The 12,234-nt window shown below is 38.3% G+C and overlaps 1 long non-coding RNA gene across 1 annotated transcript in view; it reads right to left on the reverse strand.

Annotated features, from left to right (window-relative positions):
• LOC147054700 (uncharacterized) overlaps positions 1-12,234 on the reverse strand; it is a 125,105-nt gene that overhangs the window by 10,976 nt on the left and 101,895 nt on the right. The gene's annotated exons all lie outside the window — the stretch shown is intronic.

The raw sequence follows: 12,234 nt of genomic DNA on the forward strand, positions 1-12,234 counted from the left end.
CGCAAAGGCAGTAAATATTTATGTACATGATTTGAATTTATTCCATTCTGGGATGAGCCTGTAACATAAATTGTGTAAAATGATGTGACTATTTTCTGCATGCACTGTAAACATCCCAGTAATCTCAGTATGATGCAGTGTAATTCTACACCACAGCAAACCTCAGTATAATATATTTAATAACAACCTTACCCACATGTCAGTCAAAACAAGCTATATAACTCCCCAATTGGATTGTGTTTAATTGTGCAGGTGTACCTTATGGAATGCCTTTTAAATCATATGCCTTAAAATAATAAAAAGGTTGCTTCTTATGGGAATGACAGCGGAGTGTGTTGCTTCAAATGCATGCGTGGATATTTTGCCTCCGTTTGCAGTTGAGAAAGTAACAGTCAACTTTCTGTGACAACTTTCTTAGACTGCCCAGTTTTAGAAGTGTGTGCAGTGAGGGCTTCTAAATGTTCACTAAATGTCCCGATGGGGTGCTTTAATCCTGTGCTTAATTTTAAGAGGCATTTCCCTGTTACTGACTAGTGCACAATCCATGCATTTGTCGCCCTAATCCTTATTTATCCTTCTGTCTTTAATTTACATCAAGGCACCTGAAAGCCAAAGCAAGTCACTTGGGTTCAGAAAGTCACTCTATTCTTCACAAAACAAAATAAATAACACACATTCGATCATGATTTAGTGCAGCCAGTGTGAAACAACAATGGAATAGCTATTAGCAATAACTAGACATGCTGTATCCTCTTTGGAAATGAAAACGATGGAGTGTTTGAACATTGGAGAATAAAACTGATCACTTTCATTCTCATTTAAAAGACGTCAGGCTTTGTTTGAGCCACAGTGATAACACACAAAACTTTGCATTTTCACGTAAAACATTCCTGCCCATGCCAGTGGAGGTGCTCAATTTAATGTGTTTGTGAGCATATGCAAATTTGTGCTGTTGTATATACAGTAGGCCAAGTACAAAAGTACGCAGGTTTATATGAGGCTGAGAATCAGACAACCTACACAGTATGTGCATGATTTTGATACAAAGCATACCTTGTATTGAGAAAAACACAATGCCGGAAAGCATCTTTCTTTAATAATATTACAATTGAGTCCAGTTTGACTTAAGCTTGAAAGGCTAAAATTGATTCGTGTAAAAAAATAAAACCGTCGATGAGTATCACTGCCTCTGAAATTTTATCAGCACACATGTGTGTAAGCAATCTTCTTTCGATTAAACTCATTAAACATACTCACCTTGTACTACACCATAGAGGATATCGACTACATCTCGGTGGATATTTATCAATTTAAATGGGATTGTTGCTCTTCAGACGTCAATACTGGATTAAAAAAAAATTACAATTCAGATTGAATTCAATAGATGCATTGCTTTCAATTTGAAAATAGTTGTCATGCAGTCATCGATGGTGTGGTAGTTTACTTGCCTGACTTCTGTGTAATCACGGAGGGTTCGATTGGTAATCTGTTAGTCTGTGTCAGTGGTTGCTAATCACTATAAATCTCTCCCATGAAGTCGGCAGACTCAGACAAGCTGACAGTGCTGTTACCAAAACATTACATTCTTTGCAGAAGACAGGTTATTTAAGTGGCGTATTTTCCTAGCTAAGAATAAGTGGGACACTGAGAGGACTGATGAGAGGAGAGATTCAACATAAAAGGTAGAAGCAACAAAGGCCAAAAAGGCATACAATGATATGTATGCCTAGCTGGACAGTAGAGAAAGTGAGAAATCCTATTGGCAATAGTAAAGAATAGGCTTAAAGATAAGGTGACACTGAAATCCCCATGGATCATGATGTTGTCAGACGACATTGTCCTATGCAGTGTGAGTCAACAGTCCAGAGGAACAGTGAGTGTGCTAAGGTGAAGAAATGCATCCAAGCAGGTTGACAGGTGGAGAGCAGTGTCAAGTTTGTCCAAGCTGAATACTTGATCACGACATTAAACATTTATGTAGTTTGATTTGAGTGCACGGAGCGATAAACTTTAGAATGGCATATTAAACTTTGTGCTGATTGTAATGTGACTTAATGTATGATATGTAAACAAAGTCTAAAAATCACATTTTTGGTAGATCTTGAAGACATCGTGTGGAACAAAAAAAAAACAATGTAGAACCTGTGTTGTTCCTACGGTTGTCTTGTCCTAGCCGCCTGCCATAGGAATTGAATCGAAACTTCTAGCGTGCAAAATGTCTGAGCTATTTGCATAAACAAAATGTATTCCCTAACTGAAACAGGATTGTCTCTTGACACTTGGCGCTCTTTAATGTTCTGCTGCATTCTTCCATTTCATATGCTGAAATCATACCCAATCTGTTTCTATTTCCCGCATCCAGCCACTATGGCAAATGCTCTGTTGCTTTTCAAAGCACTGAAGAACGGCACCCCTCCTGCCTAATGAATATGGCTTTATGCATGTGTGCTACACCAGAGATTGCTTGGATGGGTACCTGCATATGTCTCAAAGAAACAATGGCAAATACTACGTATATGCACGCACACACATGCACACAAACACACAGGCACGCACAGTTGGTATCCTCTCAAAAGAAACATCCAAAATAATGAAGGCCCTCTCTTTTAATGGCAGTTCAATGAGCCATCTAAGCTGAAGTCACTGAGAGATTCATGAGTGTGAACTTGTTGTGCAAGGATGTGTTTGTTGCAGATGGAAACAGACAGTTTTCCGGCTCTGAGTCTAAGTATCATGAAGGAAATGACTATCGATTACTTAAAGGGTACAGTACAACACCGTCACAGTTCATCCGTAAGACTAATCATGCATCTCATGTAACGTATTAAAAAAAAAAAAAACAGTGTGACAGGTGATCATGCACTTTGCTGGCGGAACACAATAGCATTCATCAGCATTGACTAACCACAGAACACTGGCACTAAGCAACATCTGGCACAACTGTACAGCCCACACTGATCAGGTATAAGAATTTGAGTAGCAAAACAGACAAAATAAAGTTAATAATGGTCAGCTTGTCAAAGAGGCACCGACATCACTTTGGCATATGCATAAATTGGAATCAACATCCGCATAATTGTTTTCACTAATATTCTACCCTTCTACTAATTATTCTGATGGACTCTTAATTGATGTTCAGAAATGTTCATCAAACAGTTACTTTTCGAGCCATTTTCAAACTGCATGTCAGGTTTATCCCAGTTACAAACGTTCATTTGTGAAATTTAAACTACCGCATTGTTTAAGACAGAAAATCTCTTTGCCAGACTCGTATCTCTGCCAAGAGGTTGTGTGTTTCAGTGATTGACCATCCATCAATTTTCTCCAGCATTTATATTGTAATATATTGTACTGCAATATTACATGATATAATATTTCCTATTTTACTACATCCCGGGCTGGATGTCTGCACTCGACTGATTGCTAGTCAATGAACTACATCTTCAAACAGATCACCCAAGAAAAAGAAGACGAAGAAGAACAGCTGTGAGAGCTCCGTGTGATTTAGGGCTGTTGTTCAAGCTTGGTCTTCGCTGTCCTGCTCGTAAAGCAAGCTGCCTGTGAATCCTGATGATTCTCTATTTAAACAACAGCCATCTCCTCTTGAATTAACCGCCGCCTGTCAGCCTTAATGTGCTCTGTAACTTACGGTGCTATTATCAGTCTGGATCACAGCTCACAACCTTTTCTACCACCATGACACACAATTACAACACATTCAATCTACCCTGCAAGTATAGAAAAGGCAAGGAGCATACCCATGTTATCCCTGGACACTAATTGGCACTTTTTACAGTAATGAAGAAATTAAAATCACTGACTTGGCAAACTTGTATACTCAAGGCGATCTGCCTTTTGCTTTCAGTGAAAGTTGTAGTCAGCAGGGCCTAATTTGGACTCAAATAAACAAGGTCCGCATTTTGATTTGGTGTTGATAGAGCAATTAAGTTTAAAATCTGAAAAAAATGTGAATTTTCCTATATATATATATATATATATATATATATATATATATATATATATATATATATATATATATATATGAATAAATATGGTATACACATATTTGTATCCTGTTCTTTCTGCAACCTTCTGTCTTATGAAACAAACCATTGATATAGGCACATTCCCAAGGATGCACAATGCAAATGAAATCCAATTCTCTCTCATTTCGCAAATTTGATACTTGTCATGTATTAGACATGATTAGCTTGTCCGAGTGGTCATAATCCTAAGAAGATAAAACAATTTCATTTTTGTCTTTGGAATCCTGCCTCTTTTATTCAGACAACTGAAGGTTAAACAACCAACTCTTACTCAGTACTATAATCTGGTGTGTGTGATGAATATTTTATGTTTAGAGACTCACTACATCCTCATTTCTCAGATCCCAGTATTATGTCGGGACCAGAGATAGTTTCTACATAATACATGAGGTCAGTTGTTTGTCACATCAAACAAATGCTAATTTTGTTTCTTTGTCATTGTTGTCATGCCATTCTTTATTTTGTCTGCTTTTAATAGTCAGTTTTGGGTTTAGACCGTTTGTCAATTATTGATTAACAATAAATACCACTTTATTGTGTTTTCACACTGGTAGGAATTATATTGGTCACAGATTGTGTCGTGATTTAGATGCCTGCTTAAAGTGATGTGTAAAAGTGACTGTTCTGTCTCCACAAGTGTCCCGTGATTGACTGACCAATTTAGGGTATAGTTTGGCTTTCACCCAAAGTCAGCTGGGATTGACTCCAGCTGCCCGTGACCCTGAACAGGATAAGCGGTTTAGAAAATGGATGCATGGATTTTACTTCAGGACTAATTAAATGGAGGGATAAATGTGAAATTTACGATTGTGAAATGACCAAGATTACGATGATTGCCAAGTGTGGCAGTATACTTAAAAAGAATAAGCTCCTTCTGAAAAAAACGTTCAATACATATTTTTAAACATTTTTAGTATTCTTTGCATCATAAAGATGAGATGTTTTTAGACCTCAGAAAAAAAGAACAATAAGAGCAACATTGATTGCTAGAACCAGTCTGAGTCAAGACACCTAACTGCAACACGGAAATAAACTTGGAATACTAATTATATAAAACATGCTCTGCATGTTCCTGCGTGTGTGCGAGGCACACTGGTTAAAATGACTCCTAATGGGAGCACTTTTCAAAATGGCCCTCCGTACCCAGATCCACTCTCAACAATGTGCAGACAAAGTGCAACAGTGTGCGGAAGAACGAAAAAAGAGAGAGAGAGTGAGGAGGGAGCAATCCAAAGATAGCACGAGTGAGCATCAAACAGTTTGTAGTAACTGGCCCTAATTAAGACCAGAGGGAGAAAATGAGTTATTATCTGTCAAGTTGATCAGACCCAAAGAGGGCATATAGAACTGTGTGTTTGCATGTTTATATACTTGTATATGGGAGTACTGTATTGCATCTTTATGGGGTTGCATGTGAAAGAGGTCTGCAATGATATGGGCAATAAACAGCTATTTCTTCACACGTGTGTGTGTGTTTGTGCATGCGTGCATGTAGCACAACATGGCTTTCACACTCAGACATGTCAACTGTGCTTTCCAAGACTATATGTTGACTCATTTCCTTGAATCACCACCTGCTTGACGCCTCACTTTAACCTTTTTCCACCGTAACCATATCAATGAGTCTTGATCCTAATATGAGTTATAGCTGGGATAGGCTCCAGCACACAGACGGCCTTTCTGATGATGAAGTGGTTTGGATATTGGATGGATGGATGGATGGATGGATGGATGGATGGATGGATGGATGGATGGATGGATGGATGGATGGATGGATCAATCCTAGTGATGGAAAAATTAAGCTTCAAATTTGCTTCATAACTGTAACTGTTGGATTCAAGAAAATGTTTAAGAAAACTGTGTTTCAGGCCAATGTTGAACAGATGCCATGTCGGGAAGGTTCATGGAGCAAATCTGAAGCTACATTTTCCCATCACAACAATATACTGCATCTGCTCAAGTACACACACTGTAAGTCAGGACAAGTGTTATGAGAAGTTCGTGAGAGTTTAAGTGAGGCATAAAAATATTTTAGCTTAACCAAGACAAGGCATTTAGACAGCATAACGACGACATTATTCGGACAGCACTGGAGGCTTCATGGTTAGGCCTGCTGCACTGAACTATTCCAAAATGTGATGAGTTCTGCCATTACTTTTCATGAATGGCCGAGCGCCTGTCACTAGTTGGCTGTCCGCTGGTCACTAGTTTGACTGAAAACGCCTTATCAAATGGCATAGGTTTTTTTGTACAGAATTAATTGTTTAAAAGTAAAAGTATCAAATGAGATCCAAGCCATTCCTGTACAGTAGATAAAACATATAGATTTTAATTTACAATAAACCTTAATTATAGATTACCCCCCATGTTGTTTTTTGTGATTTTATGTCTTTATTGCTGATTTTCATCTCACTGGAGAAAAATTCTTATATTCCTCGCTTTAAGCCTCATGGGGGGTTAAACAGGCTCACTAAGACAACACAATTATGCAGAAATTTGCCTACCCTGACAAATGCCTTGCTGTTTTTCAGCACATCACTCCCACAGTGACTCTTTCCCCCTTGATGTTCTTCTGTTTTTGTGCTGTTTATCTCACCTCTTTAACTCAGTTAATATTTTCCCATTCCTCACATTCACCTCTTGTCTTTTTTTTTTGTCTTCTTCCCATTAGACACATTCGCTTTGCATCTCACTGGCTCATGCACTCCATTGCAGTTCAGCCCCTATTGACTTCCTCTCAGGCTCAAGTGTTATTGATTGCAATACATGCTCAGGCATTAACACTGCAAAAATATAAATGCGCACACATGCACATCAGCTCTTTGTCTTGGTTCTGTTTTCTCTGTGTGTGTTGGAAAATTTTGCAATACTGTATTCCTTTTCTTCAACTTCACTGATGTAGCAGTGTTTGTCAGCAAATTGATTGGCTCAGCGTTCTTTTTCTGCTATTCCTCAACCCTTGATGTGTAAGCAGAGTTTCTACGAAAAGGAGAAAGTCAATTGAAAGCGAGCTGCGAATTAAAGCAGTTTATGTATTGATGCTGACTGCTGGGTGCATTTTTTAATCGAGGCAGGATGATGCATTGTGGAATGTGAAAACTGAAGCGCTAGAAATTGTGTAGCCTGATAGTTAATGAATTTTGCTGATATGAAAAACAGGTGACACGTTTCAAAACGTTTTGCTGTGTATGGCGATTATTGTAATTTTGCAAGATACAATGCTTCCACCTACGGCTCTAGAGTGGAACAGTATCGCCAGGCAGATAATGAGTTTACGATTAAACGTGTTAGATGGACATACTTACAAATCATTGACCGTAGTCTCACTCTTGAACAAAACAAATAGACATGAATTAAGACAAACACATCCTACATTGTACATTGATTTTTAAATGTTATTCTGTGTTAAAATATGAGCCTGTTTAATTTTGATTTTGTTTCTCATGAGTGAGTGACACTCAAGGGTCAAGTGTGGGAACAATGCAGATAGTAGCATGTCAGACCAGGCGGATTAAGAGAAATGACTCAAGACAATAGCCTTGCCAGTGAAGCTCAAAACACTAGCCAACCACTGAATGTGACACATTGGTATCCACGCCGCATCGGTGCATGTAGATGTTGGTTTAAACTGGCAGGAAGATTAATTTGTAATACAGCAAGATATCTACCTTGAATAAGGATGACAAATGTCTAATGGCTTATCATAAAAATGGCAGCTGCACGCTCTGATGAATTCGGATGACACCAATTCTAAAGTTGAGTCACCAAGGACATATCCACACAAGTACAACATGTATTTAGGGTGCTAAAATGGACTAGTGTTACTTTCCCCCTTAATAATACATACCTTCAGGCTTTATTTGCTTACTGCTTATCATGAACTGAATTAAAACAGTAGTTCCCTCTGTCTTTTAGGACATGAATGTTAATATATGGCAAATATAAAGAATGATTGTCAAGCATTAGCACAAATGCTTTAATGATGTGGTGAACACGGATCTGCTCTTTATGAGTAAATCCCGGTCAACGTAATTTTGAGCCCAATTTCCCATTAATTCAGAAAAGGCTTAAGAAGTTAAACAATTATCCTGTTGCGTGTCAAATGATTTTTCAAGTGATACCCCCCCCCCCCCCCATCGACTTGGAAAGGTCAAGAGTTGTAGATGGTAAACCTATTTAATATTTACAATGAAAAATGGTTTTGTGTGGGGGTCAACACTGATTTTGTTGAGTGTTTGCATAACGTGTCTCATAAACCAGTTATCACAGGACAATTTATAAGGAACAGCTCTACAACGACTACAGTGATGTAATGATATTCAAACATCCCAATACAATAATATAACAATATGAACCTCACAATAAAATATTGTATGGGGGTTAGAGAAAAATAAGATATAGATTTTACGCATAGGTGATGATGTGGTGCGAGTACAGCCCACACCAAAGTAAGCACACATATGCCAATCATTTCCTTATAATTTGTTGTTTTTCTTAAACTTTCAAGGTCAGTTAATATTTTAAAAATATTTGTGTGTTTTATGCACCCAGCTTGACCAGCAGCGGTTTTAATACAGCTCCCAGCTGATAAGATCTTACAAATTGGACCTCGTATTACCTCGCTTCTTGTTTTCTTTAAGAGTACTTCTTCTGTTTGTTTTTAAACTGAATGGTTGGTGCCTCTCAAGTGAATGATATGACTCACAGGGCAGCACAATGAATACCTGCGGTGATGGATGCTGTATGCTGATGTGTGTGCTGCCCTCTGACCTGTAATTGAACATACAGGGATCCAACACTTTATCATGATAGGGCCATTTTCTCCACAGGTCATCGGCTGCTAAATGGCTGATAAGTCGCTGCACTTCACACCTGCTGCTCATATGGCTGCTGTCAAATCGCCGCACGGTGCTGACTGATGCATGAGAAGGAAAGAGCATCAGTGTGTGTGTGTGTGTGTGTGTGTGTGTGTGTGTGTGTGTGTGTGTGTGTGTGTGTGTGTGTGTGTGTGTGTGTGTGTGTGTGTGTGTGTGTTGGGGTGGGGGAGTTGAATGAGGTGTGGCTGTGCGAAAACAAGCCCTGTGTCAATGTCACTGTCATCTGCAGAGAGCAAAATCTGATGGTTCTGGGAACAAATGAGTTGGAATGGTGCATCAGCCGTCAGTCTAGTGATTCCTGTCCGGTCCGTGAACCTCTTCACTCCCCTCCAAGATCAGGAATAAGACATGATCTCTCAAATGTAACTTTTTGTTAAGACAAGTGCCACTAGGATGTCTAATTAAAAAGCTGCTTTCAGCTTGCTTTTTGTTGTGTGTTAGTTTTCTAACCGCCAAAAGGCACAGATCCTTTGAAAACTTCACCTAATTCACACAATGTATTCACAGAGGGATACAAATCATAAACATAAAGCACATGGGGATTGAACTCATTAAAGTCCAATTTCATGTTTTGAGTCACATTTCCTGCTTCACTTGTGGGCTCCTATTGAGGAAACTCACAATGCTGCAATAACTTTGGAAATGGGTAATGAGTCCCTATATTAGAGGTATTTCAGACAATAACATCACTCAGCAGGAAGATATGAGAATGCAAACAGGAGGTGTGATAAAAAAAAAAAAAGGAAATTAGGAGCTAAGGAAAACAAATCATGTACATACCCTGACTTTATTTTGCTGCAGTAATTGAATGTTATGCTTCCGATTATGAAAGTCAGCTTTATTGTCAGGTCTTTTCCTCAAGGCAACTGTTCATTCTAGTGTAAAGTAATAGTCAAGAGGGAAATCGTTTTTTTTTTCTGTGTAATTGGGTGGTAATGGTAGTCACCATCATTTTTTAAATGTGTGGGAAAGTGCTTTTTCCAAGATGTCAAGGCTCTAAAGATTTCGCTGATGTTCTAACAGGGGAAAAAAAATCTATATCAATCAATCAATCAATCAATCAATCAATCAATCAATCAATCAATCAATCAATCAATCAATCAATCAATCAATCAATCTATCTGTTTAATCCTTAAATGTGGAATTTGTACAAATTGTAATTTGTATTTTATCTTATACACTTATACGCTAACCTATACACTTTCAATCCTAAAATCTAAAATAAAAATTATACTTTTTAATTGCTCCCCCCGTGTGACATGCCGTTATGGGCCACTTATTATTACTGACTAAACGTAATATTGTGTTTTATTCTTTTTTGTAACTTTCGCAGCAAAGACATATTTCTCCTGAATATTTGAGTGGTTATGGCACCACAGAGGTGAGCGCCCCTTCAGACAAACAACCATTTTGTGTAAGGACATTTGAAATATTCTATGAAATAAGTAAATGTCGATTAAATTTGTGGATCGAAACAACTTGGTTGTCATAAGCATTGTAGCTAGCTAGGAAATGCCATCAGGAGCTGACCAAATGTCCAGTCTTACAGGCTGTTGGTAATTTTCATGGCTAATTAACAAATGTGAATGAACTCAACATTCCAAATGTCATATGCTTGCACGATTACTACAAACGTCGCCTATGTGTCAAAAGACTTTGCCTTTTGCCAATGTTGACAGCTTGTTTCGCAATCAAAATGTCCCTCTCAAGACTCATCCAGAAATTCAATGAATTTTCACCTTTGGATAAGGCAAAAATCACCCATCTTAATCTCTAAAAAGTGCCAACTGAATGAGCCTGTGGCTTTGGGCCATCCCTATTATTGATTTGCCACTAATTGATGCAACATCATTAAATATATCTTCACAAGCTTCCAGAACCAGAGTGAAAATGTATACTAACTAATCGGAGGTGTTGATTTGCATTTTGAATGAGGCAATTTTCTCCATATGTCCGACATAAAAAAGAAAAAAACTTATCTGAGATGGGTAGCTTTGAAGTAACCTTAAGTACTGATTAAGCAGACAGTTTGCTGTGCACAGTGCCCCCCTCCCCTCCAATGTACTGTATTATTCTGAAATATGAAATCTCAGACAGCCCTGGTGACTCCATGAAGGAACATGCCCTTGAGTTTGTATTTATGAGCAAAATAGTCAATAGTATGGATGATCATGTTAGCTAGTGTCCTCTCTGTGGGCTTGTTTGATTATGTGTTAGCCGAAATTGTGCTCTGCTGCCTTCACTGTGGTGTGTTATTTGTGGACACACACCTCATGCACATAACCCCACATGCAAGAATTAGCAGGACATTTGGAGGAGGGTAAACACTGACTATTTCATCAGCTGTGTGAGCAGGCAATATTTGTTCCTGTGGTAACAGCATTACAGTCTATTTGATTCTGTCCGGATGTGTATTTGTATTGTGTCCATTTGAGTCTGTCCCTGGTGATATGGGATGGGGGGCTAATCTGAGTTGGTTTGTTTGGAATAATAAACCTGCGTTCTGCATCTCACATGTAGACAAATACAGTGTGCAGAAACAACTATGGAGGCACATCGGTTTATTATTGTTATGGACCACACCAAACAAATGCTGTTCACTGTATTGTATGTATTTAAAAAGGTGCAGTTTCAGATTGTTCATGTCAAAGTAAAGAAGGGCAATGGGTACCTTATGCTACGTAATGTACTTATGCATTTTTTATTTTTATAATATTTTTAACATTCTGTTAAAGTCCACTGTTATGCAGATTAAACACAACTTCTACATTTATCAATGAGAATTGATTAAGCTAATAAATCCAATCAATCCAATTCAACCCCCAAGATATTGAGGCCAAGTTTCATTTCTTACACTTAACGCTAAATCTTTGTCTCAGCCCCTGTCAAAAATCTTCTTTGAAGTGATGCAGACAAATGGTTAAAAAAAAAAATCCCCCTGGGAATTAGGAACGTACCATCATCACTTCAGACACTGGCTCTGTCATACGTAGACTATTTTACTCTGACACTATTTAAGATAACTTTATTGCGAGCGTTTGCTGCCAACAACTCAGAGCACGTAAGAACCAAATATGGAATGTATAATCCAATCACAGCCATCATTATACTGAGCCAACAAATGTGAAAGCGTACCCTTGGCCAGTATCTTTCATAAGTGACAATTAAATACTCAGTGACTTCCTATTCATTGTTCATCAACACCTCACTGGCTTTACTTGCTCTCACCTTACTCCTTGCATCTCCTTACGAGGGTGCGTAACTGGGTCCCTTGACACATCTCATTGTGTGCGTATGTGTGTTCATATCCT

This window comes from Syngnathus leptorhynchus, chromosome 7, assembly GCF_054491065.1.
Source record: "Syngnathus leptorhynchus isolate UIUO chromosome 7, UIUO_Slep, whole genome shotgun sequence".
NCBI lineage: Eukaryota > Metazoa > Chordata > Actinopteri > Syngnathiformes > Syngnathidae > Syngnathus > Syngnathus leptorhynchus.